The following is a 25,359-nucleotide window of genomic DNA, read 5'->3' as shown; positions in this document are numbered from 1 at the left end:
TTAAATTATAATTAAAAATTACAATTTAATTAAATTAATCAAAATTTAATTACTTGCTGATTAAGAATTATTCCATCCAACACATGACAGTATTTTCCCTCTTTTATTTTGAATGTAGATTGACATGTCACCAAGTGCCACTTCATGGCTTCAAAACATGGTTCCAAAATAGGTTAGCATTATATGAAGTCTTTTTTTCTCTTTTCTTTTTTAATATTGGTGCCTCCTCCCTTGTGATCATGTTCTGAAAATAAGTTAAGTGGAAAAGAAATAAAGGCTAATTTAATCTAAGAACCTAATTTCTAATACTGATTTGAGGTCAGAATGTACACTTCTTTTTTTTTTTTTTAAATCAAGGGCAACAGACATAATATCTTTATAATAGCAACTTTTCACCCTACTTCTCAAGCCAAGTGAACTTTTTCAAAACCGGGTGAACTCAGACATTTTGGTCTTTCAGAAGGTCAAATGATCATTCAGTTATGTACAAGTTAAAAATAATTGGTAGAGACTTCTCTGGTGGTCCAGTGGCTAAGATTCTGCACTCCCAATGCTGGGGCCCAGGTTTGATCTCTGGTTGGGAAAATGGATCCCACATGCCACAACTAAGAGTTCACAGGCGGCATAAGAGACCCAGTGCAGCCTAATAAATAAATAATTTTTTAAAAAGAAAAAACATCAGTAAATCCTTACTGGAATCATTTTTTGGAAAGATCAGATCTATTACTTGTTGCTATATGGAATTACTTTCATGGAGCCATAATATATGTTGTTTTTTTTCATTCAGATAGAAAACAGTATATCTGGAAACTCAGAATGGCCTTGCTTTTCCTATGAATGGTATTCTTTTGGAAACAATAATGTTTCTCTTTTACAAATCCTTATTTATTTTTGATGATGGGAGTACTATATGCTTGTTGAATTTTTATAAGATAAGAGAACACTTATCTGTATAGAATTGCTCATGGGCATCAAAGATTGTCAGTTTCATCTATTAATACTTCTCAAAGCACCTAAGGTATTGAGTGAGACTTTGACTGCCTCTAAAATAAATGTACTGCTTCCTCCTCATACCCCTAAGTAGCACAGATAAGTGTAATTTAAAGGGTTTGTTTGACGGAGAGTTGAATAGAGAAACTACTCACAAGAAACTATTCCTCTCCTTCACTTGCTATATTCTATTCAGTATAAGTGTTTCCATGACAAAGGATCATCTTGATAATGTGCATCTTTATCAAGGGAGAAATATTCCCTTCTTTAATCAGTTCACCACCCTCGACGGTAGTAAAGTAATTAAAGAAGGCCAGAGGACATGGACAGCATCAAGCTGATCTCGGTCACAACTGCTAGGTCTGCAAAATATTACTGGATTGAAGAACAATGAAAGAAATGGGATGAAAGACCATCTGAGGGCCACAACTTATGGTTAAAAAGCAGCCAGACTTCCTATTTGTTACCCTCAAATTCTGCCTTTAAAAGTCTGAAATTCCTTTGGAAGGAAGGTAATGATAAAGGAAAAAACAGGGACTTCCCTGGTGGTCCAGAAGCTTAGACCTCACACTCCCTGGTCTGGGCACGAGATCCCACATGCTGCAACTAAGACCTGGCAAAGCTAAATAAATAAATGCTGCTAAGTGACTTCAGTTGTGTCTAATTCTTTGCCACCCCATGGGACTGTAGCCCACCAGGCTCCTCTGTCCATGGGATTCTCCAGGCAAGACTGGGTTGCCACGCCCTCCTCCAGGAGATCTTCCCAACTAAGGGATCGAACCATCATCTCTTATGTCTCCTGCATTGGCAGGCAGGTTCTTTACTGAAAGTGAAAGTTGCTCAGTCGTGTCTGACTCTTAGCGATCTCGTGGACTGTAGTCTATGGAATTCTCCAGGCCAGCATACTGGAGTGGGTAGCCTTTCCCTTCTCCAGGGGATCTTCTCAACCTGGGAATGAAACCCAGGTCTCTCACATTGCAGGCGGATTTTTTTTTTAACCAGCTGAGCCACGAGGGAAGTCCAAGAATACTGGAGTGGGTAGCCTAGCCTTTCCCCAGGGGAGCTTGCCAACCCAGGAATTGAACTGCGTTGCAGGCAGATTCTTTACCAACTGAGCTATCAGGGAAGCCCCCAAATAAATAAATAAGTAAATAAATATTAAAAAAGAAGAAAAGCAGACAGCAAAACACTTTGTATTCTACTCAGTTTTTTTTTCTCTCTTCTCAACGCCCAGTATAGAACCCAGTAGATAGATTATGTATGTGCTCAGTCACTCAGTTATATCCCACTCTTTTGCAACCCCATGGACTGCAGCCCACCAGACTTCTTTGTCCATGGGATTCTCCAGGCAAGAATACTAGAGTGGGTTGTCATTTCCTCCTCCAGGGGATCTTCTCCACCCAGGGATTGAACCCATGTCTCCTGCATTGGCAAGCCTGTTCTTTACCACTGAGCCACCAGGGAGGCTGGTCCTAGAGTATGTGAAAGTGAAAGTGAAGTATCTCAGTCTTATTCACTCTTTGCGACCCCATGGACTATAGCCTACCAGGCTCCTCTGTCCATGGGATTTTCCAGGCAATAGTACTGGAGTGGATTGCCATTTCCCTCTCTAGCGGATCTTCCCGACCCAGGGATCGAACCCAGGTCTCCCACATTGTAGACAGATGCTTTTCCATCTGAGCCACCAGGGAAATATCAGTTCAGTACTGACCGCCAGCTACTTGCTGCTGCCAAGTCGCTTCAGTCGTGTCTGACTCTGTGCGACCCCATGGACTGCAGCCTACCAGGGTCCATGGGAGTTTCCAGGCAAGAGTACCGGAGTGGGTTGCCATTGCCTTCTCCGGCCAGCTCCTTAAGCAGCCAATAAAATGTTCCTGTATAATTCCTCTAATTGACCCCCCACGCCTCCAATCCCACTTCCCTTGGCTGACCCCCCACCTCACTGATCTGTTTCATAAAGGATTAACCTCAAACTCTCCATCTGGGTTGAACTCATGATGCAGATTACCCATATCCTAAAACTACAATTAGAGGAAAATACTACTTTAAATCTGGGAACAAAATTAAGTGGGAACAAAAGGAAGCAGTTTACTCTCTTGAGTCTGGATATGCTGATGCAACACAGGAAGTGCAAAAGCTGCAGGTTCTGCTTGATTGGTAACTGAATTAAGTAGGTTTCAGTACTTGCTTTAGTGACCAGGTCTATTGATCATTAAATAACTTTCCCAGGACTAGGGAAAAATGAAGTCCATAAAAATTCTTAAGTTTTCCACTTCTCTTTTCTTATGCATCATTTGCTTTGCTTTCCTGGTTGACTTGAAAAACCCTAAAAAGAATATATTGTGATGAATTACTCATAATTTGGACACCTTTGACACCAATTTGCCTAGTTACAGTAACTAACTTGTTTTACATTTTACTTAAAAAGCTAAATGGAAAGTTTAAAATAATTTGTTGCACTTAACTATCACCTTCAAAGGTATGAAATAGTTTTCTAGCATAACTGTGAAATGATCAGAAAATGGTCATAGAAATATCTAAAATTTGGCAAGATTTTAGACCATTTTGGAGTAAATGGACAAGCACAAATACATAAACATGATTTTTTTAAGATTGCATACATATGCATGTTTTGTGAGTAAGTTTCAGAGACCACAAGATGCCACTTTTAAATACTCTAGGGTACATCTCCTAAGGACAAGGGCATTCTCCTCTATAACCACAATATCATTATCACACCCAAGAAAATTAGTAATTCCACATGCTCAGTCATTTCAGTCATATCTGACTCTGTGACTCCAGGCTCCTCAGTCCATGGGATCCTCCAGACAAAAATATTGAAGTGGGCTGCCAGGCCCTCCTCAATAATTTCACAAATTTTTTTAATATACAACCTAGATTCAAATTTTTCCAGTTGCTGAAAAATGTCTTCCATAGATTTTTTTTGTTTCTTCTGATTCAGGATCCAGTCACTAGTGACATGTTGTATTTAGTTGTAGTATTTAATTGTAATATTTGTTTTAGTCTTTTAAAATCCAGATAGTCCTCCTGCTATTTTTTTTCCCCATGACATGGATTTATTTGAAGAGTTTATACCAATGGTCTTGTGGAATGCCCATATCCTGGGTTAGTTTGGCTGTATGGTGAAATATTATGGGCAAGAGTGTTTCACGTGTGATATCATGGGCTTCTTATAGAAGAATCATATCAGGATGTAAACAGTGTTTGCTTGTCCCAGTATTTTTGATAGTAAATTTTATTACTTGGTTAATGTTGGGCGATTGCCGTATTTCTTCACTATAAAGGTCCACTTACATGCATGTGTGTTCAGTCGCTTCAGTCATGTCTGACTCTTTGCAACCCTATGGACTGTAGCCTGCCAGCTCCTGGTGTCCATGGGATTCTCCAGGTAAGAATACTGGAGTGGGTTGCCATGCCCTCTTCCAGAGGATCTTTCCCACCAGGACTGAACCTGCGTCTCTTATGTCTCCTGCATTGGCAGGGGAGTTCTTTACCACTAATGCCACCTGGGAAGCCCCCAAAATTCTGAAAGAGATGGGAATACCAGACCACCTGACCTGCCTCTTGAGAAACCAGTATGCAGGTCAGGAAGCAACAGTTAAAACTGGACTTGGAACAGCAGACTGGTTCCAAATAGGAAAAGGAGTACGTCAAGGCTGTATATTGTCACCCTGCTTATTTAACTTCTATGCAGAGTACATCATGAGAAACGCTGGGCTGGAAGAAACACAAGCTGGAATCAAGATTGGCTGGTGAAATATCAATAACCTCAGATATGCAGATGACACCACCCTTATGGCAGAAAGTGAAGAGGAATTAAAAAGCCTCTTGAGTGCTCGCTTCGGCAGCACATATACTAAAATTGGAACGATACAGAGAAGATTAGTATGGCCCCTGCACAAGAATGACACGCAAATTTGTGAAGCATTCCATATTTTTGAGATGGCTTTTGGAAAATACTCAAAGATGGGGGCTGGTTTCCAGGGGAAAGAACCATATGATCTGAAGGTTGGAACTTTTTGTCCTACCCCACTCCCTGACCTCCAGAGAAGGAAGAGGAGCTGGAGGCTGAACAATGAATGGCCAATGACTTAATCAATCTTATTTACGTAATGAGGCCTCTGTAAGAACCCAGAATGATGAGACTCATCATCACTCTCTCAGAGGGAGTTCAGGTTGGTGAACATGTGGAGGTGATGGGAGAGTGGTCTGCCTGGAGAGGGCGTGGAAGCTCTGTAGAACTTCTCCCATACCTTGGCCCTGTGTATCTCTTCCAGCTCGCTGTTCCTTAGTTATATCCTTTTATAATAAACCTGTGATCTAGTAAGTAAAAAAAAAAGCCTCTTGATGAGAGTAAAAGAGGAGAGTGAAAGGTTTGGCTTAAAGCTCAACATTCAGAAAATGAAGATCATGGCATCTGGTCCCATCACTTCATGGGAAATAGATGGGGAAACAGTGGAAACAGTGTCAGACTTTATTTTTTGGGGCTCCAAAATTACTGCAGATGGTGACTGCAGCCATGAAATTAAAAGACGCTTACTCCTTGGAAGAAAAGTTATGACCAACCTAGATAGCATATTGAAAAGGTGCACTTACCCCTTCATAATTACTGAATGGTGAGGAGGCTGAGTTTTACAGACCATATGGATTTATTTTTCCCCATCAACATTTTACCCAGGAAGTTTGGTATTTATTGATACTGTCTAAACAAATGTATACCGCAGACGCTGCAAAATGGTGATTTTCTAATTTTATTATTCCTTCTACATGTATTAGCTGGGTACTTCTATAAGGAAGAGCTTTCTATTTTTCTTTTGGCAAACAGATTTCCTTTCAGTTCAAACACTAGGATAAGATAATGAGGCCTTTTCTAAGGTTTCTTCAAGTCCCGAGATCTAACTTGGCTACCAGAGTAGTTTAGGATAATAGTCTTACAGATGGAAGGCGGGAGAGGGAGGGAAATGTCTGAGTTGATAATAAAGCCTTTGTTCTGCATGTGTCAGAGGAAGATAATGGGTAGGAAAGCAATAATGCTTTTGATTTGCTCACAAGGTTCTTGATAATATTGGCAGCAATAGCCAGAAATGGTATCACTTTCATATAGTTTAAAGTTGTAGTAAGTACTTCATTTTTGTGTTCTATAGCTATAATGTTGCCTCCTGGATTTTATATCATTGACAATTTGCCCATACTCCCTCCACATGCAAGGTTACTGACAAATAGTAAATTTATGTATTTCTTTATTTATTTGCCTTGGATCTTAGCTGCTGCACACGTGATCTCGCTTGCATCATGTAGGATCTTTTGTTGCGGCATACAGAGTGAAGTTGTGCGTGGGCTCAGTAGTTGTGGTGCCCAGGCCTAGTTGCTCCATGGTATGTGGAATCTTAGATCTTAGTTTCCTGACCAGGGATCAAACCCGTGTTCCTTACACTGCAAGATGGACTCTCAACCTCTGGATCAGCAGGGAAGTCTGAGAAGAAGAAGACCAACAGTCTCTTTTAAACTCCAGAGATAGGACAGCAACTATAGGGCCTCTTCTGGTTCATCCCTTCTCTTAGTCTCAGAGGATGCCCAGAGCCTCAGCTCAGAAAAAACATTTTGCTTTTCCTATAGCTCCACACTTTCCTGGTGGCTCAGATGGCAAACGAATCTGCTTGCAATGCAGGAGACCCTGGTTCGATCTCTGGGTTGGGAAGATCCCCTGGAGAAGGGAAGGGCTACCCACCCCAGTATTTTGCCTGAAGAATCCCATGGACAGAGGAGCCTGGTGGGCTACAGTCTACAGGGTTGCAAAGAATGGACACAACTGAGCTACCAACACTCTTTTCCTAGCTCCATACCAAATTGTTCTCTCTCTTGCTCTTGTCCAAATGCCAACTGTACTTTTCCCATCTCAGATAGGGCTGCTGTGTGTTTCTGAGTCATTTCTTCTGGCCATCCTTATAGTTTCAATAGTGAATTAGCCAGTAAATGCTGAGCACCTACTCTGTATGCAAAGCTGAGGTAGATGCTACACAAATATAGGGATCTGGTCTCTATCTTCAAAGAGTTTATCTGGTTGGAGAGACAATGTCACAGAAAGATGGAGCTAAAAGCCAATCTAGTCTTGCAGGAGTATCTGTGAATGAGTGGCGAGGGTGGTGGTGGTGGTGGTGTTGGTACGAGGAATTCCAAGAACTGGTGCTAAAATTGTGAACATTTGTGTTGTGCTGGGGCAAATGTCCGTGGGTTTTGAGATTCTCAAAAGGGCTGTGAGTACATTCTTCTGCCACAAAAATAAAGTAAGATGTTTTGATAAAACCTAAATGAACTTTTTGGCCAAAGCAATAGAATTTTTTACCTGGAAGAAAATGGGGACTAATATTGCTAATAGTAATCTGAAGTTTGTTTTGGAGGTGAGTCCTCTTTCATCACAATCAACATTTTCTCATGCTTGTTGACAGTGTTGTCTTGGTACAGCTAGGGTGAGCTTGCAAAGCCACTCATGTCCAATGACCTGTGTGATCTGGTGAGGTTGGCAGAACAAGGACCATTGGCTTCACTCTATCAAAATAACTGTGACTGGCCACAGTTACATGGATATTAAGGGTGCAGCTGGGGGCCACACCCTTTTTGTTTCCTGATCTTTGCTTTCTCCAGCATATCTTGCTCTCTTAATCAGGGTAGCATTTGAGGGTGGGCTTCTAGGAAGATTAATTCAGTTGCAGTTTTTAGCTAAATGCCACTGATGAGAACCTGTTTCTATTTGTAGGGTTTCCCTGGGGTAGCTTGTGTGCTAGTTTTAGATGTTCTTCAGATGTCTGCTCAGTTTCTCAAAGTGTCCTGACTGCAGAGCCCTTTTACTTCCCGCATAGGGCATTTTCAAGGGCAGAGTCATAAATGGCAGCTTTCAGGGCTGGTCGTCATCTCAAAGTGGATCTTCAGAATCAGACTCTCGGTGCTCTAGACCAGCACAGTCCAGTTGTGTATGATATAAGCCTTGTGCATAATTTTGAATATTGTAGTAATATAGTAAAAAAGTTTAAAAGTAAACAGATGACATTCATTTTTTATTTCAAATAATGCTTTAGTAAATGTATTAGTTTAAATAGAATTAAATATCTAACATAATTTTTAAAAAATGAAATATAATTTATATATTGTGTAACATTAAGGTATATAATGTGAGGTGACATTAGTTTTAATAGTTTGTTTAACTCATATCCAAATATTATCATTTTACCATGTGATCAATATAAAAATATTGATGAGATATTTTAACTTTTCTGTCATGAGTGTTTGAAGTTTAGTGTGTATTTTACACCTTCTTCACATCTCAGTTACGAATAGCTACATCTTAAATCCACTCCAGTACTCTTGCCTGGAAAATCCCATGGACGGAGGAGCCTGGTGGGCTGCAGTCCATGGGGTAGCCAAGAGTTGGAAACGACTGAGTGACTTCACTTTCACTTTTCACTTTCATGCATTAGAGAAGGAAATGGCAACCCACTCCAGTGTTCTTGCCTGGAGAATCCCATGGACAGAGGAGCCTGGTAGGCTGCAGTCCATGGGGTCGCTAAGAGTCCGGCACGACAGAGCGACTTCACTTTCACTTTTCACCTTCATGCATTGGAGAAGGAAATGGCAACCCACTCCAGTATTCTTGCCTGGAGAATCCCAGGGACGGGAGCCTGGTGGGCTGCTGTCTATGGGGTTGCACAGAGTCGGACATGACGGAAGTGACTTAGCAGCAGCAGCAGCAAGTGCCCAAATGTCTTGTAGCTACTGTATTAGAAAGCACAGATCTAGAAAATTTTTCTAGGAAAAAATACAACTAAGACAAATAAGCCCCCTTACCTCTATGGATGATGGAGGATGAGTTGGGCAGTGGCCCTTTTATTGTGATATCAATCACCAGTCATACACCATCGCAGAGAACTTCTGAGCATCATTGCAAATTTATTACAACTACCTTCTGGTGACCCAGTAGCTTCCAGAACTTGAGGTTAGTTGTATAACGTTGAAAAGGACTATTCATACATACAGGTAGAGGAAACAGTCTGTGACGCAAATGGGCTACAAGGTGTGTGCCCAGAAAATATGTTCATCGAGCTTGCCACATGCCTGCCACACCTCCTGTCAAAACACCTTTTTAGAATGAACATTTTTTTTTTTTGGCGTATGTAAAAAAATACACAGACAAAGGACTAAGGCTTTCTGAGTTAGGGATGGTAGGGAATACAACCATGAATAAAAGATGGTCCCTGCCTTTAATGAAACTTGTCTTCTCGATGAGAAGACAGTGGAGATAACAGTTAAAGGTCAGGCGTCCACAATATGGTAAGGATGAATATTACCCAACTCCAGCCCTCAGACATGACCAAGTTTTCTTAAGAAAACCCACTTTAAAATCCCACTGTTTCTCTGAATTAGAAGCACAGGAAATAATCACCCTTTAATATTTACCAGTTATGTTAGCATAGAATGATTTGTTGAATTTAAAACATAGAGCCACAAACCATTTAGAAATGGAACAGGTTGTTTTCATGAAGGAAAAGAAGAAAGGGGACAGATACGTAAGGTGTGGATTCATTTTTTGTGACATGTTGGGGGAGCTTCTTGCTGATGGGACTGGTAGCTTGAGGCTTTAGGCACAAGGCTGTGGTGTCCAACAACCAGAGGATGATGTTGAAAAAGAGGAGACAAGAGTTAAAGTGATAACCATTCCTGCTTGAATAAATGCTTACATGAGCAGACAAATACAATGTAAATCTTTACACTGGGGAAGCTGTGGATGGCAGTGGTTAAGAACCAAGGATTGGGAGACTTCCCTGGTGGTCCAGTGGTTAAGAATCCCTTGCAAATGCAAGGGATATAGGTTCGATCCATGGTCGGGAAACTAAGATCCCACATGCTGCAACTAAAACCTAAGGCAGCCAAAAAAAAAAAAAGAACCAAGGTTATACAGCCTACGCCCCTGTGTGACTTTGGGAAAGTTATTTAACCTCTCTATGCCTCAACTTTCTCATAAGTTAAAAAAAGTTCATTGACTTGATGAGAGAATGTACATGAAGAGTTTAGAATAATGCCTGGCACATGGCATGAATCCAATAATTATTATCTAAATTATTATTAGCCAATAATTATTATTAGTTTGGGCATTATTATGTCAGTAATAATTATTAGCTATGGTGCTCCCCTAATTTGTTCCTGAAGTCCACAAGACTGTGGACTCTGTATCAAGCACTCCTGACAGAAGGTTGGCAAATTCTAATGATTTTTCTCCCTCTCCGATGGCAATACTAGGGCAAAGAGATAAAAAATGACTTGCCCAAGGGCTCAGAGTCTGCTCCCAAAATGGGGAGGGAGGCCATTTAAAGTAGTGCTGATGGATTTCCCCAAAGACAAGGACTTGGTACACTTATAGACTGGAATTGGCATCCAGGCTGCACTACTTAACTGATGGTGTCATCTTGAGAATTTATCTGATTTCTTTGTGCTCTCAGTTGTGCATCTGTCAAATAGGGACAATAAATAAGTCAAGGGTTGTTAAAACTCATGAAAAGTGCATGTGGGCTGGGCTCAAAAAAGTCTAACTCCTCAATTATTATTATTGCTGTTGTTGCTGTTGTAGCAGATCCTTTGCGGCGGTAGGCAGTGCCTATCCGGAACACCGTGGAACACTCAACACCATGCCCCAGTGCCTGGCACCCAGTACACTCTCAGGAAATGTCTGGAGAATGAACGCACATCTGAGGCTCGACTTGCCCACCTTCCCAAAGCGGGAGCCTGAGCAGATAGCCCGGGATGTCCAGGCATCACTTAGCAGTGAGCTGAATCCACTTTGTGTCCCCGGAAGCCCCTGTAGGACCTGCTGGAGGGCGCCCCGCCTAGACGCGCATCTTCTTGTGACCGGCTCGCTCCAAAGCCCTTATTTTTCTGGTTTGCGGTTTATTTACTTAAGCATTTACAGCTCCCGGGAGGAGAGGGGCTGCTTGTAGCAGGGTCAGGACCGAGGTCGTGATTCGTATTTATTTTCTGCCTCTCAATCTCAGCGCTGGCAAGTCACAACCTGGCTCCTTTATATATGCACGGAGACGCTTGCGTTTCTTTACCTCCTGCGGGGCAAGGAAAGACACGCGCAGTTCGGGTTCAGGAAAGTGCTCTCAAGCCTCTTGCCTGTGTTCCCACTTGCGTTGCTCCCAGACTTAGATTTCTGTGCAAACCCGAAGAGAGCGGAACAGCTTAAATAAAGACAATCTCACGCCTTTAATCCTTGACCGCAAAGACTGGAGTTTTTGTGCCCTGGATTTCTGAAATTCTTGGCTGGGTACTCAAAGCGGGGGAAGGGTGGGTAACAGCTTGTAAAAACTTCCCAAAGCAGAAATTCGAGCTCTTCCCCGCCCCCTGCTCCCAATGACACCTGGATTCTAGAGAAATGGGGCAGCCGACGGAGGAGAGTCCCCAAGGGCTGGGGGCGCCCCCAACGGGTGGTTTTGAGTCGCGGGTTCCTAAGTCAGCGAGTTCTCGGCGCAGAGCCGGGTTTGAAGCCCGGACTCCTCGCAGGACGCCCCTCCCTGTCCCCTTGCGCGTCTATTTAGAGCCCAGCCTGGGAACCCATGGGATTCTGGGACTTGTAGTTCACCCTCGCAGCCCCAGGCGCTGCCACGACCCCGGACTCGGACTACATTGCCCAGGGAGCGTCCCGGCCTATATAAGCTGCCAGGAGCTGCTTCGAAGTGCAGTAACCATGTGGATGTGCTGCTGAAGCGTTTCCTCTAGCTCGCTGGGGTGGGAGGAGAGGAGGAGGAGGTGGTGGTGGAGGAGGAGGCAGAGGGTGGAGAGAGAGAAATCGCACGCCGAGAGGAGGTGTGGGTGTTCCGCTTCCATCCTAACGGAACGAGCTCCCTCTTCGCGGACATGGGATTACCCAGCGGCTGCTAACCCCCTCTGCTCGCCCTGCTCCGCCAAAGTGGCGTGGCTCCCCGGGCACTAAGGTAGCGGCTGGGGCCGGGTAGAGGGCGCGGGGAGTTGGTACTGTCCCCAGGAGCAGAAGTTTTTGCCTCGCTCTGTGGGAGTTCTTGGTGGATTTGCATGCACTTGCATGCATTTTGGGGGTTCTTTTACTGAGGGCATTTTGGGGGTGTTCATTTGAGGTTAAAAAAATTCTCGATTCCATCGACTGGCTTTGAGGCTACTCATTCTGGGTTGTAAAGGCATTCCCCCAAGTTGGAAACTAGCAGCAGCTGCAGGAAATAGTGGTTTTTTTTGGGGGGGGGGGTGGGAGGTCGTGGAGATGTCCTGTGTGAGTAGGCTAAAGGAAACAATCTTTCTTAAAATGTAGCCTTCCGTTGTGCTGCAAGGGAGAGGAATGCATATGTGGGGGCCCCAGTGGGGAGGTTTTAGAAAAACGGAAGAGAACCCGGGGAGCGGTGACGGATGAAGTGTGGACGGAGCTCACGCCCGATGGGGATGCGGGCTTCGGATACTTGGCCTCCGCTCCTGGAAACAAGTGCTTTGGAATCTGCCAAACACTTCTCTTAGTTTCAGCCCCCCGGCGCGTTCGAAGTTTGTGCGTACTTAGTCTCACTTGTCAGTTGTATATTGGAAACAGATGAAATGACCAGTAATCTTCACCTAAGTGAACCCACCAACCTACCTGTCAAATTTGGTGGTGGTGGCGGTCCTGCGTGTGTATGTGTGTGTTTTGGTGGGGGGAGGAGGATTGTCTCTCCAGGAAGGAGGTTAACTGAAAGTGGAAGTGTAGAATTTGAAAATTTCTATTAGGGACCCACTTCTGTCCAATCTCGCATTCAGCTTTCTTTCTTTCTCAATTACTTAGGAGCTGACCGCCAGGGAGCAGAACTCACACCCCTGGCTGGGCGTGTTTTGGCAACAGAGGGCCTGACCTGGGTCAGGTGAGTGCGGAAGCCTGAAAGCTGTAGTTAATAATGAGTTTTGGTCCTAAGTCTATTTTAAATTCTCGCTAAGGAGTCATGGAGATGGGGAGTAGGAAGAGACAGGAAAGTCCATGGCAAAGTCTCTGAAATTTGTCACTGCCTGTGGCAAGGGCTTTAGGGAATGTATGAAATCCAGGGGGCAGTCCTGTCTAGTACTTTTGTCCCTGACTCAGAAGTGAAGCAGCCTGAAGGTTTATGGGAGCAGGGGAAAAAAAGAAATAGAGCAGTAAAAGGGATGCCCACTGGTGATCTGAGAATTGAACTTGCCAGGAGGTGTGCTGATTATTTAAATTTTGAAAGATGCAGTGCATTTCATCTGCCAAGATACATAAGCAAAATTTATCTGCTTCTCTCTTTCAAAAATAGTCACTTTCCTTTTTTTTATCCTCTTATACTGTGAATATGTGTTTAATCAGAGTAGGTTGTGTGGCAAGAAATTAAAATGGGTTGCTGGCAGATTGAACTTGAAAAAGGGAAGTTCTTGAAGCATGAGATAGTATCTTCCAATCCTTGATGCCACCTGAGCATCAAGGAATCTGGTGGATTCCTCTGGTTTAGGTGCCTGTCATGGGATATGAGCTGAGAGCATCATTTATCTGTAAATGCAAGCGGCTCTTATGTTTTCTCCTGCAAATGTTCAGACTGCACTTCAAGAGAGGGAGGTTTTACCAGGTGCACAAATGCCCATTGCTGCAGATTTGAGCATCACAAGCTTTTTCTTCTGAAATGGTCAGGGACAGGATCAACAACAGGGTAGTAAAGGTGGGTGGGGCCTGGGTCTTCATAACTTATTTAACATTCTAAATATTTAGCTGTTCCCTGGGCTACAATCTTTGGGCTTTTCTAATTAGAAAAGAAGTCAGACACTTCATTATAGTAGTATTGTGCTTTTGTTTCCTGTTGATAAGATCCTCCGGAGTGCTGGTGGAGTGGGAAGTATTTGGATGTGTGAGGTCCACTTCCTTTTTGGAGTTCACTTGAAACTTCATGCGAGCATGGCTACGTGGGCATTCATAAGGCCAAGGATTGGGTTCAGAGGAAGCTGCAGGCAAGGAGAAAGGGGTCCACAAAATCTTCTCTGACTGGTTGCTAAAAATGAGAATAATACACATGAAGTACTTGTAAGCCAGGTCCACAGCTATACATCACAGGAACCTGTGAGTCAGGTACGGGCGAAGAAGCTGAGGTGCAGAGAGTGAGATCACTTGTCCAGTGGATGCAAGCTTTAACCCCAGGCTTTGGGACTTTGCTGTTTCCCACAAGTGCATCTCAGTTGAGGGGGAATATGAGGGTAATTAAGAAAAATGGTACATGTATTGCTGTTGAAGAAATAACTCTTCATTGTGTCCCACCAATGATAAAGGAGCAAAGTGACCTCGATGTAGGAAGAAAACAATGTAGCCGTAGGTGTAAAAATGAAAGACTCTGGGTTTTTGAGGAGGTCTTAGGTATTGTACTGAGTTCATTTTAGAAAACTGTGTGCTGAAAGCCTACATAAGGAGAGTAAAAGAATCCAAACTACAAGTAACACTGTCTAGATTCAACTTTGGGTTTATTTCACACATGAAATGCATCTTGATCAGCTACATCAAGGCATCTGAGTAGGTTACAAGAATCAGGTGTTGCTCTATTGAAATAATTTGTAAGTTTAAATTGCAGTGAATCTGAACTGTGAAATGTTGACTGTCGTTTCATATACTCTTCAGTTTGCTTTGTGGCCAATTGTGCAAGAACACTTTTCTTTTTCGTTTCTTACTTTCACTTGCATGTGTGTATGTGTTGAAAGTGTAATCTGCTTTTTGAATAATTCAAATTGAAACAGTATCCTATCAAGATTTCCTTATCAGGCAGGCAAAGTTCTTCATGCTCTAAATGAATTACTCCTGGTCTCTAGTTTGAGACTCATGGAAGTTCTTTGGGATTGACAGTGGTGTTACCTATTTAAACAAAGTGGTTGCCTTCTGGAGAGAATTAGCATCTTTAGGAAGGAGAGGTGGAAAATTTGCTTAGAGAAGAGATAGGTGAACTGAAATCAGATCCATTGCTTTATATCTCAAAGTATTTTCAACTGAGGAAGACCATGGTCTTAAAGAGAGAAAGAAACTTCTAATTCGATGGTGTGCAACCAACTGACTTGCACAGCAAAAAATCAAATGGCTTTTTAGTTCATTTGTAATGATTGAATGGAAAATCTAATTTATTTATGAGCAACTCTTAAACCAGAGTGAAACAACAGACACCAAATTTGAACAACAGAAAAAACTCAAAATATTGAAATTAGGCCTGTAGTTAAATTTTCAGGTCAAGCTGTCCTTGCATACATCTGATTAACAAGCCAGCCGAGGCCAGTGTCGGTCTTCTTTGCTGTGGGTTTGATCTTTTAAAATAAAACACATTGCTTTCACAGGCTGTTTATTAACTGTAAGTATTAATACATACAGGTTTTTTTTTTAGTTCACTTAGGCTGTTTTAAGTTTTTGCCTGACTCTTTTGATGAAATCAACTAAGGCTTGAAGTCAGTGACATGAATGACATAATTTCCATGGTTCCTACCAGTTGTCATAGTGTTTGTGGTTCTGAGGCTATTGCTAATGAGGATGAGCTGAAACCACCATCCACTGAGCTGTTCCTTGTATTGAACTATGTCTGGATTCTTCCCTAAACTGGATATAGTTTAAGGCACTTGGTGTGATAAATCTATCCTAGCAATTCTAATGCTGATTAAGATTATGGTTAAACTATTGTATTCCTTCATTCAAATTTTTTGAGTACCTGCTATGTGCCAGGGTGTGTTCTAGATGCTGAGGTTACAGCAATAGAAGTCCATACCTTTTATTTTTTAAATTTTGGCTGCATTGGGTCTTGTTGTGATAAACGAGCTTTCTCTAGTTGCAGCATATAGGCTAAGTTGTAAGTGGGATCTTAGTTCCCTGCCAAGGGATCGAACCCTCATATCCTCTGGAAGGAGAGGCAAATTCTTAATCACTGGACCACCAGGAAACTCCTCGAGCGTCCTGATCCTAAGAAGTCTTAAATCCTAGTTCAGGGGAGGCAGCCAGTATAAAAAGCAAGTATTATAGTATGACAGGCAGTAAATGATTTGAGGAAAAATAAAGCGGAGTAAGAGAAAACAACAGTGTTGCTGAAGAAGTGGATAAATTGGGACCCTTGTGCACTGTTGGTGGGAATGTGCAATGTTGCACCTGCTGTGGAAGACAATACGGCTGTCCCTCAAAAAATTAAGCATAAAAATTACCAGATAATCCAGCAGTTCCGCTTTTGAGTATATACCCCAAGGAATTGAAAGCAGGAACTCAAACGTATTGGTACGGCCATGTTCACAGCAGCAGCATTCATGATAGCCAAAAGATGGAAATAACCCAGATGTTCACAGAAAGATGAGTGGATAAAAAAGATATGGTATATCTGCACAGTGGAATATTATTAAGCGATAAAAAGAAATGAAATTCTGATACTGGCTGCAACAGAGATTAGCCTTGAAAACATTCAGTTAAGTGAAATAGAAAGTGAAAAGTGTTAGTCGTCACTCAGTCATGTCTGACTCTTTGTGACCCCATGGACTGTAGCCCACCAGACTCCCCTGTCCGTAGAATTCTCCAGGCAAGAATACTGGAGTAGGTGGTCCTTTCCTTCTCCAGGGGGTCTTCCCAACCCAGGGATCGAACCAGAGTCTCCTACTTTGCAGGCACATTCTTTACTGTCTGAGCCACCAGGGAAGCCAGATGCAAAAGAGCAAATAATATATGGTTCCACTTTGAAGAGGTCCCTAGAGCAATCACGTTCACAGAGGCAGAAAGCAGCATAGTGGCTGCCCTGGGTAGGGGTGCTGGGGAATGAGTTTAATGGGCACAGAGTTTCCTTTTGGGGAAGATGAAAAGGTGCTGGAAATGGATTGTGGTGATGGTTGCAGAACAAGGTGACTGTACTTAATGCCTCTGAATCATACACTTAAAAATGGCTAAAATGGTAAATTTTATGTTGTGCATGTGTATTTTACCACAATAAAAAGGAAAGGTAACAGCAACAGAACAGGGTAAGGGGGATCAGGGAGTACTGTGGTAGGGGTTGGAATCAGGAAAGGGCTCATTAGTAGAGATCTGAAGGAAGTGAGTGGGTGAGCCAGGTAGGTGTCTGGTTGGGGATGGGTGTTCCAAAGGGCCCAGCGGCAAGTGGCAGGACCCTAGGGTGGGAGCAGGTGGGGCGTGTTAGAGGAAGGGCGAGGAGGCCAGAGTGGCTGCAGCTGAGGGAGAGTGTGGGCGTTCCCGCCAAAGGAATCCAGGACAGAATGTGCCGGGACCAGGTTTTTGCCAGTTAGCCGTTATTTGTTCCCTGAGGATTTCTAAACTCGAGCAGAATTCTCAGTGGTTCTCAGCATCACTGAACCACCTTGTCCTCTCCAGAGAGACTTTGGGAGGAACTTGATGGGGGTGGTGGTGAGTAAAACCCAGATTTCTAGACTGTCTAGTTAATCACCCGCTATGTGTGGGACTGTAATTCACTTCAGGAGGAAAGGCATCTTTGATAAAATAGGTGAAGTTACAGTTGGCGTAGATAACAAAAATGTTCTAAGAACCTAATGATATTCCTAGGGATTTATCTGCATTATGAATCTTTTGCCCTGTGGCCACCCTACAGTCTGTCTAGTTTCATATTAAGGAATTACAGGAAGAGGATTCATGCTCTGCTATCTAATATCATCCTTGGGGAATATGAAGTTCCATGTAAGTGATTCTCCTTGATCAGTGAAGTTGACCCCTCCATGTGTACAAACTTGTATCCATGTGTACAAACTTGTAACAAGGATATTTATCGTTACTTTTTGTGTAAGATGTACGTATTCAATTGTAAAACATTAGTGTATATAAACAAAAACAAATACAAAAAACCCAGTCACTCCCAGTCCCACCAGCCAAGATGAGAATTTCAGACATTCCTTCTAAGTATAGACATAGAAATTACATGTATGTTTAAATTTCATTAAAAGGGTGTCATGCCTCCTGTTTGGTACCTTGCCTTTTGCACTCTGTATTGTGAACATCTTTTCTTGTTAAGAAATAGATGTCTAAGTCATTTATCTAAAGGTACTTTTGATGGGATTTCACTGGAATGAGGACATGTATGGAATCATTAGGGTAGAAAAAGTGTATCGTTCAGGTTCCATCACCGTCATAGAATCCAGGTTTTCTCATTCATTTTGTACTGTTTTTATAACTAATTCACTTTGCTGTATACCTGAAACACAACATTATAAATCAACTATACTCCAATACAAATTTTTAAAAAATAGGGAGAAAAGAATTTAAAAGGAAAACTAAATGGGTGGTAGGGCACTATTCAAATGTCAGTTATCATATTACGGAGGTAAAGGCTAGTAGTTATTCATTTAAATAAAGAATTTCTCATTTGTTCTGCAAAGTCACCAAACCCTGTTAAGGCCAGGCATTGTTTGTTTTTTTTTTTTTTTTTAATATTTATTCGGCTTCTTTGGGTCTGAGTTTCAGCACAGGTGATCTTTGTGGATCGTGTGGGACCTTTTGTTGCAACACTTGGACTGTCTACTGGTGGCCCTGGGGCTCCAGAGCTCTCAAGCTCAGTAGTTATGGCATGTGGGCTTAGTTGCTCCACATCCTGTGGGATCTCAGTTTTCTGACCAGGAATGGAACCTGCCCTCCCTGCATCGCAAGGCAGATTCTTAACCACTGGACCACCAGGGAAGTCCTCCAGGCACTCTTGTTTGTTGGCACTTAAAAGGAAAACTGTACTGTAGAAAGTTAGAAACACATGTAGTAGTAGCAGTCTTAGTGTTATGAATCCCTCTTTACTCTTCACCCACCTTCCATAGTTTATCAATTCATCACCCATCTTCTTTTAGCTGCATTCTCAAACAGCCTCCCATCTCTTCTTGGATGACATTGAAGTAAATCTCAGATATACTAGTTCATCTATATTGTAGTATATATTGCTGGCATCGGGAGTCTTTAAAAAACATAATCACAATACTATTATTCATCTCAAGGCGGGGGAGGCAAATTTTAAAAACTAGTCTGTGTTCTCACCTCCTTGATTTAAATAAACTTATTATTTCAACATATATATATCAATAACAGATATGCATACTTTAAACAGTTTGAATAAGGAACCAAATAAGGTCAATATATTACAAATGATTGATGTGTCTTTTAATTTGTATATTTCCTTGTTACCTCTTCCCCCCCTCCCCTTGCCATGCATTTTTTGGTTGTTATTAAAGAAACTCATTTCAGTTGCTCAGTCATGTCTGACTCTTTGCGACCTCATGAATCGCAGCACGCCAGGCCTCCCTGTCCATTACCAACTCCTGAAGTTTACCCAAACTCACGTCCATCAAGTCGGTGATGCCATCCAGCCATCTCATCCTCTCTCGTCCCCTTCTCCTCCTGTCCCCAATCCCTCCCAGCATCAGAGTCTTTTCCAATGAGTCAGCTCTTCGCATGAGGTGGCCAAAGTACTGGAGTTTCAGCTTCAACATCAATCCTTCCAGTGAACACCCAGGACTGATCTCCTTTAGGATGGACTGGTTGGATCTCCTTGCAGTCCAAGGGACTCTGAAGAGTCTTCTCCAACACCACAGTTCAAAAGCATCAATTCTTTGGCACTCAGCCTTCTTCACAGTCCAACTCTCACATCTATACATGACCACTGGAAAAACCATAGCCTTGACTAGATGGACCTTTGTTGGCAAAGTAATATCTCTGCTTTTGAATATGCTGTCTAGATTGGTCATAACTTTTCTTCCAAGGAGTAAGCGTCTTTTAATTTCATGGCTGCAGTCACCATCTGCAGTGATTTTGGAGCCCAAGAAAATAAAGTCTGACACTGTTTCCACTGTTTCCCCATCTATTTCCCATGAAGTGATGGGACCAGATGCCATGATCTTAGTTTTCTGGAATGTTGAGCTTTAAGCCAACTTTTTCACTCTCCTCTTTCACTTTCATCAAGAGGCTTTTGAGTTCCTCTTCACTTTCTGCCATAAGGGTGGTGTCATCTGCATATCTGAGGTTATTGATATTTCTCCTGGCAATCTTGATTCCAGCTTGTGCTTCTTCCAGCCCAGCGTTTCTCATGATGTACTCTGCATAGAAATTAAATAAGCAGGGTGACAATATACAGCCTTGACGTATTCCTTTTCCTATTTGGAACCAGTCTGTTGTTCCATGTCCAGTTCTAACTGTTGCTTCCTGACCTGCATACTGGTTTCTCAAGAGGCAGGTCAGGTGCTCTGGTATTCCCATCTCTTTCAGAATTTTCCACAGTTTATTGTGATCCACACAGTCAAAGGCTTTGGCATAGTCAATAAAGCAGAAATAGATGTTTTTCTGGAACTCTCTTGCTTTTTCGATGATCCAGCAGATGTTGGCAATTTGATCTCTGGTTCCTCTGCCTTTTCTAAAATCAGCTTGAACATCTGGAAGTTCACAGTTCACATATTGCTAAAGCCTGGCTTGGAGAATTTTGAGCATTACTTTGGTAGCATGTGAGATGAGTGCAGTTGTGCGGTAGTTTGAGCATTCTTTGGCATTGCCTTTCTTTGGGATTGGGATTAAAACTGACCTTTTCCAGTCCTGTGGCCACTGCTGAGTTTTCCAAATTGGCTGGCATATTGAGTGCAGCACTTTCACAACATGATACCTTTTCTTACAGGCTGGATTTTGCCGACTGTATCAGTGTGATGCAGTTGAACATGTTCCCCTCTCCTCTATATTTGTTATGTTTAATTTTATAGTTAGAAGTAGGGCCTTGATCAGAGTCACTTGCCCCCACCAAGTCTGTTTTGTAAGCTCACTCAGGGGAGTGTGTGATATGTATGGATATGCCTTCTTGTGATTAACATCAAGTGATACTTACTGCTTCAATCTGTTAGTTCAACTGAACTGTAAAGCTTCTATTTTTCTGTATTTATTAGCTGGAATATTTTGTGAAATGAAACTTTCTCTACTTAGTACATTGGTCAAAAAGTTTACTCTGGTTTTTCTATATGATGTTATGGAAAAACCGAAACAAACTTTACGGCCAACTTAATATTTACTTCCCTAGGGCATGTTGTTGGAGAAGGCAATGGCACCGCACTTCAGTACTCTTGCCTGGAAAATCCCATGGATGGAGGAGCCTGGTAGGCTGCGGTCCATGGGGTCGCTAAGAGTCGGACACGACTGAGCGACTTCACTTTCACTTTTCACTTTCATGCATTGGAGAAGGAAATGGCAACCCACTCCAGTGTTCTTGCCTGGAGAATCCCAGGGATGGGGGAGCCTGGTGGGCTGCCGTCTTTGGGGTCGCACAGAGTCGGACACGACTGAAGCGACTTAGCAGCAGCAGCCGGGCATATTGTTGTTTAAGTCACTTAGTCGTATCTGACTCTTTGTAGCACACCGTGGGAATTCCCAGGCAAGAATCCTGGAGTGGGTTGCCATTTCCTTTTCCAGGGAATCTTCCTGACCCAAGGATCGAAGCTGAGTTTCCTGCATTGGCAAGTGAATTCTTTACCACTGAGCCAGCAGGGAAGCCCTCCCTAGTGTATAGTTAAAGTATATAAACAAAAGACAAGATCAGTACTTCCGTCTCCTGTTTTAGTTTTCATAGGTAATGAGTTGATTCCCTGAGCATGATCCATGGCAGTGGTTCTCTAGTGGGGGACGTGAGGCAATATCTGGGGACATTTTTGGCTGTCATAACTGGGGAGAGGGTGCTACTGGCATCCAGTGCTTAGCGGCCCGGGATGCTACTCGGTTGCCATCATTCCGTCTCACGGCCCAGAGGAACAGAAGGATCCACTCCAAAGTATCAGCAGTGCCACTGTTGAGAAAGTCTATACCAGGTTGACCAATTTGTGTGGTTTTTTTAGTATCACAGTAAAATAATGTATTTAAACATGTTTCCTATGCTTCATTTTCTTTTGTTATCCTTACAGATATTCAGATTATCCATCTCTGCTCAGTAAGAGAGAGGCTACTCAAGTCGATTCAAAAGACACCACCCCAGTGGTCTTAGACTTCCTGCTTGTATGATGAGACGTTCCAGCCTCATTCTCTCTATTCCGTGATGCAGACCTGTCATGAGTCATTTATCCAAGAAGCCCTAGTTCTTTTGAGTACTCTTCTCATTCTCATCATATGGGTCAGAAAATAAATTAAAATGAAGGAAATTTAAGAGCTGAACTTTTGCTTTTTAGATCTAATCATCATTTTTTAATATTTTATTGGAAGATAATTGCTTTGCAGTATTTTGCTGGTTTCTGCCATAGAGCAACCTGAATCAGCCACAGGTGTACATATGTATACCTCCCATCCCATCCTACCTGTCTCGGTTGTCATAGAGCACTGTCAAACCTGAACATTTTTATTTTTTAGAATTTATTTTTAATTGAAAGATAATTGCTTTACAGTATTGTGTTGGTTTCTGCCAGACTTCAGCATGAATCAGCCATAGTTATACATATGTCCCCTCCCTCTTGAACCTCCCTCCCGCCTCCTTCCCCATCCCACCCCTCTAAAACCTGAACATTTTTCATGAAAGGCTTTCCAAAATGTAATTGATATATTCTTACCTTTGGGGGAAAAAATTCTAAACACACTCTTTTCAAATTGGTCTCAGTTTTAGTATGCTAAGGCTGAGATTCATTTCTCCCCGGACAAGCAGGAATGTTACTCTTGTTCTACATCCATGTTTTTCAAACTGTGGCAGCCCATTAAGAAGTTGTGACATCTCTCTGGTGGACCTTAATAGACAGTTTCTTTGATAAAGTAGACCAGAATAGAAAACATCAAAGTATGGGTACTTAACTGTGTGTGTTGTAACAGATTTCTCATTCTGTGTCTCTGTTTCTCTTTTTCACACACACGCACACACACATACACCATACACACAGAATAAACATTGGGTTGTTAAGTTCAATGCATTTCTTATTGTGAGTCGCTGCCCAAAGTCTGAGAAATACTGTCCATTGTCCTACGTCATTATGGCTCCATTTGTGGCCACCAGATCTGCATCACTGGCTTCAAACTGAGAACTTGTTAGAAATGCAGACTCTGAGGCCCCACCCCAGATCCACTGAATCTGAAACTGCACTTCAGCAAGATCCCCAGGGGATTCTTAACGCATGTGAAAATATGAAAAGATCTGTGCCGGATGGTGCTTGGCGGCCCTGTGCTTTTTCAGAATTTATTTTTATAATTACTTTGTTTTTGCATGGCTAGCTTTCACCTGTTGAAACTGATCTTTGTACTTTTCCCTCACAGCCTTCTCATGTGCAGTTAAGAGGAAAAGTAGGTAAAATGACCAACTTAGGTGAGTGTATGGAAGTCTGGCCGGATTCTTGATAATAAAAATGGGAGCTTTCGGTGCTTACATTGAGACAGGTTGAAAACCTGTCTGTTCAGACAGAGGTAGAGACCAAAAGCTTCATATAAAAGCTACTTAGGATTGTGAAGCCACAGATATAAAGAAAGTTGTATTGTAACTGGTCGTTGCAAACTTTGAAGAATTTTCAGTTTATAATGTTCTATGACGCTTTGAGTCAGCAGAACTTCTAGACTGGTATAGTGTTGCTCATCAGAAAAAGATGAACAGATGAAAAAAATATTACTAGCCTCCAAGTTCTTCAGTGTTCATTTGCATTTCAGGAGCAGTTTTATCTGGGAAGTGATTTTGTTTTTGCAAAAACAGCTTAAAAAACTCCCCATAACCCCTTCACTTGCACGTATTTCTGAACAGAAGAAGCTAATTCAACACCCAGACTTGGGGACATTCACCTATATTTGCCTGCCATGTGTACAATCACATTCTGTCTCTGTGCCTTTGCCCATGGGCTTTCCGCAGCTGACCCTGTCCCAGCCCCTCTGTCCACCTTGCCAGATGCTTCTCTTCTCAGCCAGCTCTTCCTCTTCTGGGAAACCTTCCTTGAAACTTAAAAGCCTTTGTCATTTGTGGGACTTCCCTGGCAGTCCAGTGGTTAAGACTCTGTGCTTCCAATGCAAGGGGCTCAGGTTCGATCCCTGGTTGGGGAACTAGGATCCTATGGGCCAGGTGGTGCAGCAAAGAAAAAAAGCAAAACAAAACAGTCTTTGTGATTTGTAAGGCCTTGGCACTTTCTGTCTGTGGGCCTTTTTGATTTTTATTTCCCCACTGGAGTACCTGGCACTTAGTAAGCACTCACAGTTACTTGTGAATGAGGTTATTTATCTATGTTTTATCTCCCATTGAAGGTTGTAGGCTACTTATATATTTTTTTAATTAAAAAAGTTATGTTGGGGCCTCCCTGGTGGTCCAGTGGTTAAGACTCAGAGCTCCCAATGCAGGGGGCCTGGGTTTGATCCCTGATCAGAGAACTAGGTCCCACATGCAGCAGCTAAAAATCCCATGTGCTGCAATTAAGACCCAGAGCAGCCAAATAAATAAAAATAAGTATTTTTTTTTTAATTTTGTTTTTTTTATTTTGGGCTGTGCTGGGTCTTTGTTGCTGCAAGGGCTTTTTTCTAGTTGTGGCGAGCAGAGGCTACTCTCTAGTGATGGTGCTCAGGCTTCTCATTGGGGTGGCTTCTCTTGCTGCAGAGCACAGGCTCTAGGGCACTCAGGATTCAACAATTGTGACACACGGGCTCCATAGTTGCACTTCCTGGGCTTTTAGAGCACAGGCTCAGTAGCTGTGGCACATGGACTTAGTTCCTCTGCAGCATGTGGGATCTTTCTGGAACAGTGATCAAACCTGTGTCTCCTGCTCTGGCAGGCAAATTCTTCACCACTTAGCCACCAGGGAAGCCCTGTAGGCTACTACTTAATTTAATTTTTTGTACCCCTCTCTTGATGACGTAAGGGTTTCCCAGGTGGCTCAGCTGGTAAAGAATCCACCTGCAATGCAGGAGACCCCAGTTCAATTCCTGGGTCAGGAAGATCCTCTGGAGAAGGGATAGGCTACCCATTCCAGTATTCATGGGCTTCCCTGGTGGTTCACAGGGTAAAGAATCTGCTTGCAATGTGGGAGACCTGGGTTTGCTCCCTGGGTTGGGAAGATCCCCTGGAGATGGGCATGGCAACCCTCTCCAGTATTCTTGCCTGGAGAATCCCCATGGACGGGGTGCCTGGTGGGCTACAGCCCATGGAGTTGCAAAGAGTCAGACATGACTGAGCGACTAAGCACATGCTTGATGACCTATCTCTTGAGTTGGCCTGTTGCTTTGAAAAGCCCCATCTGCCATGAAGAGTAAAGTTAAGGACAGGGTAGAAAGGTCTTCAGCATTTCTTTGTGATCGCTTCGAAGACTGCTCAGCACAGCTGCCTTTAGGGCGTCAGCTTGGGAAGTTGGTGGTGGTTACTGAAGGGGAGTGGAAGTAGGAACGAGGCAGTGAATGAG

General features: G+C 42.7%; 1 protein-coding gene and 1 non-coding gene across 2 annotated transcripts in view; both read left to right on the top strand.

Annotated features, from left to right (window-relative positions):
- The first annotated feature begins 4,843 nt into the window (after positions 1-4,843).
- LOC112443535 (U6 spliceosomal RNA) lies at positions 4,844-4,950 on the top strand. Its single transcript, XR_003031947.1, has one exon. It is a non-coding gene; the product is annotated as a U6 spliceosomal RNA (small nuclear RNA).
- Positions 4,951-11,839: 6,889 nt separating this feature from the next.
- ITPR1 (inositol 1,4,5-trisphosphate receptor type 1) overlaps positions 11,840-25,359 on the top strand; it is a 353,911-nt gene continuing 340,391 nt past the window's right edge. Inside the window, exons 1-2 of the mRNA NM_001435139.1 lie at positions 11,840-11,990; positions 12,836-12,911. The gene's annotated coding sequence lies outside the window, so the exon portion shown is untranslated. The remainder of the gene's footprint in view (positions 11,991-12,835; positions 12,912-25,359) is intronic.

Source organism: Bos taurus, chromosome 22 (assembly GCF_002263795.3).
Source record: "Bos taurus isolate L1 Dominette 01449 registration number 42190680 breed Hereford chromosome 22, ARS-UCD2.0, whole genome shotgun sequence".
NCBI classification, from domain to species: domain Eukaryota; kingdom Metazoa; phylum Chordata; class Mammalia; order Artiodactyla; family Bovidae; genus Bos; species Bos taurus.
The sequence above is the reverse complement of the archived record's forward strand: the minus strand, read 5'-3'. Positions and strand labels throughout refer to the sequence as shown.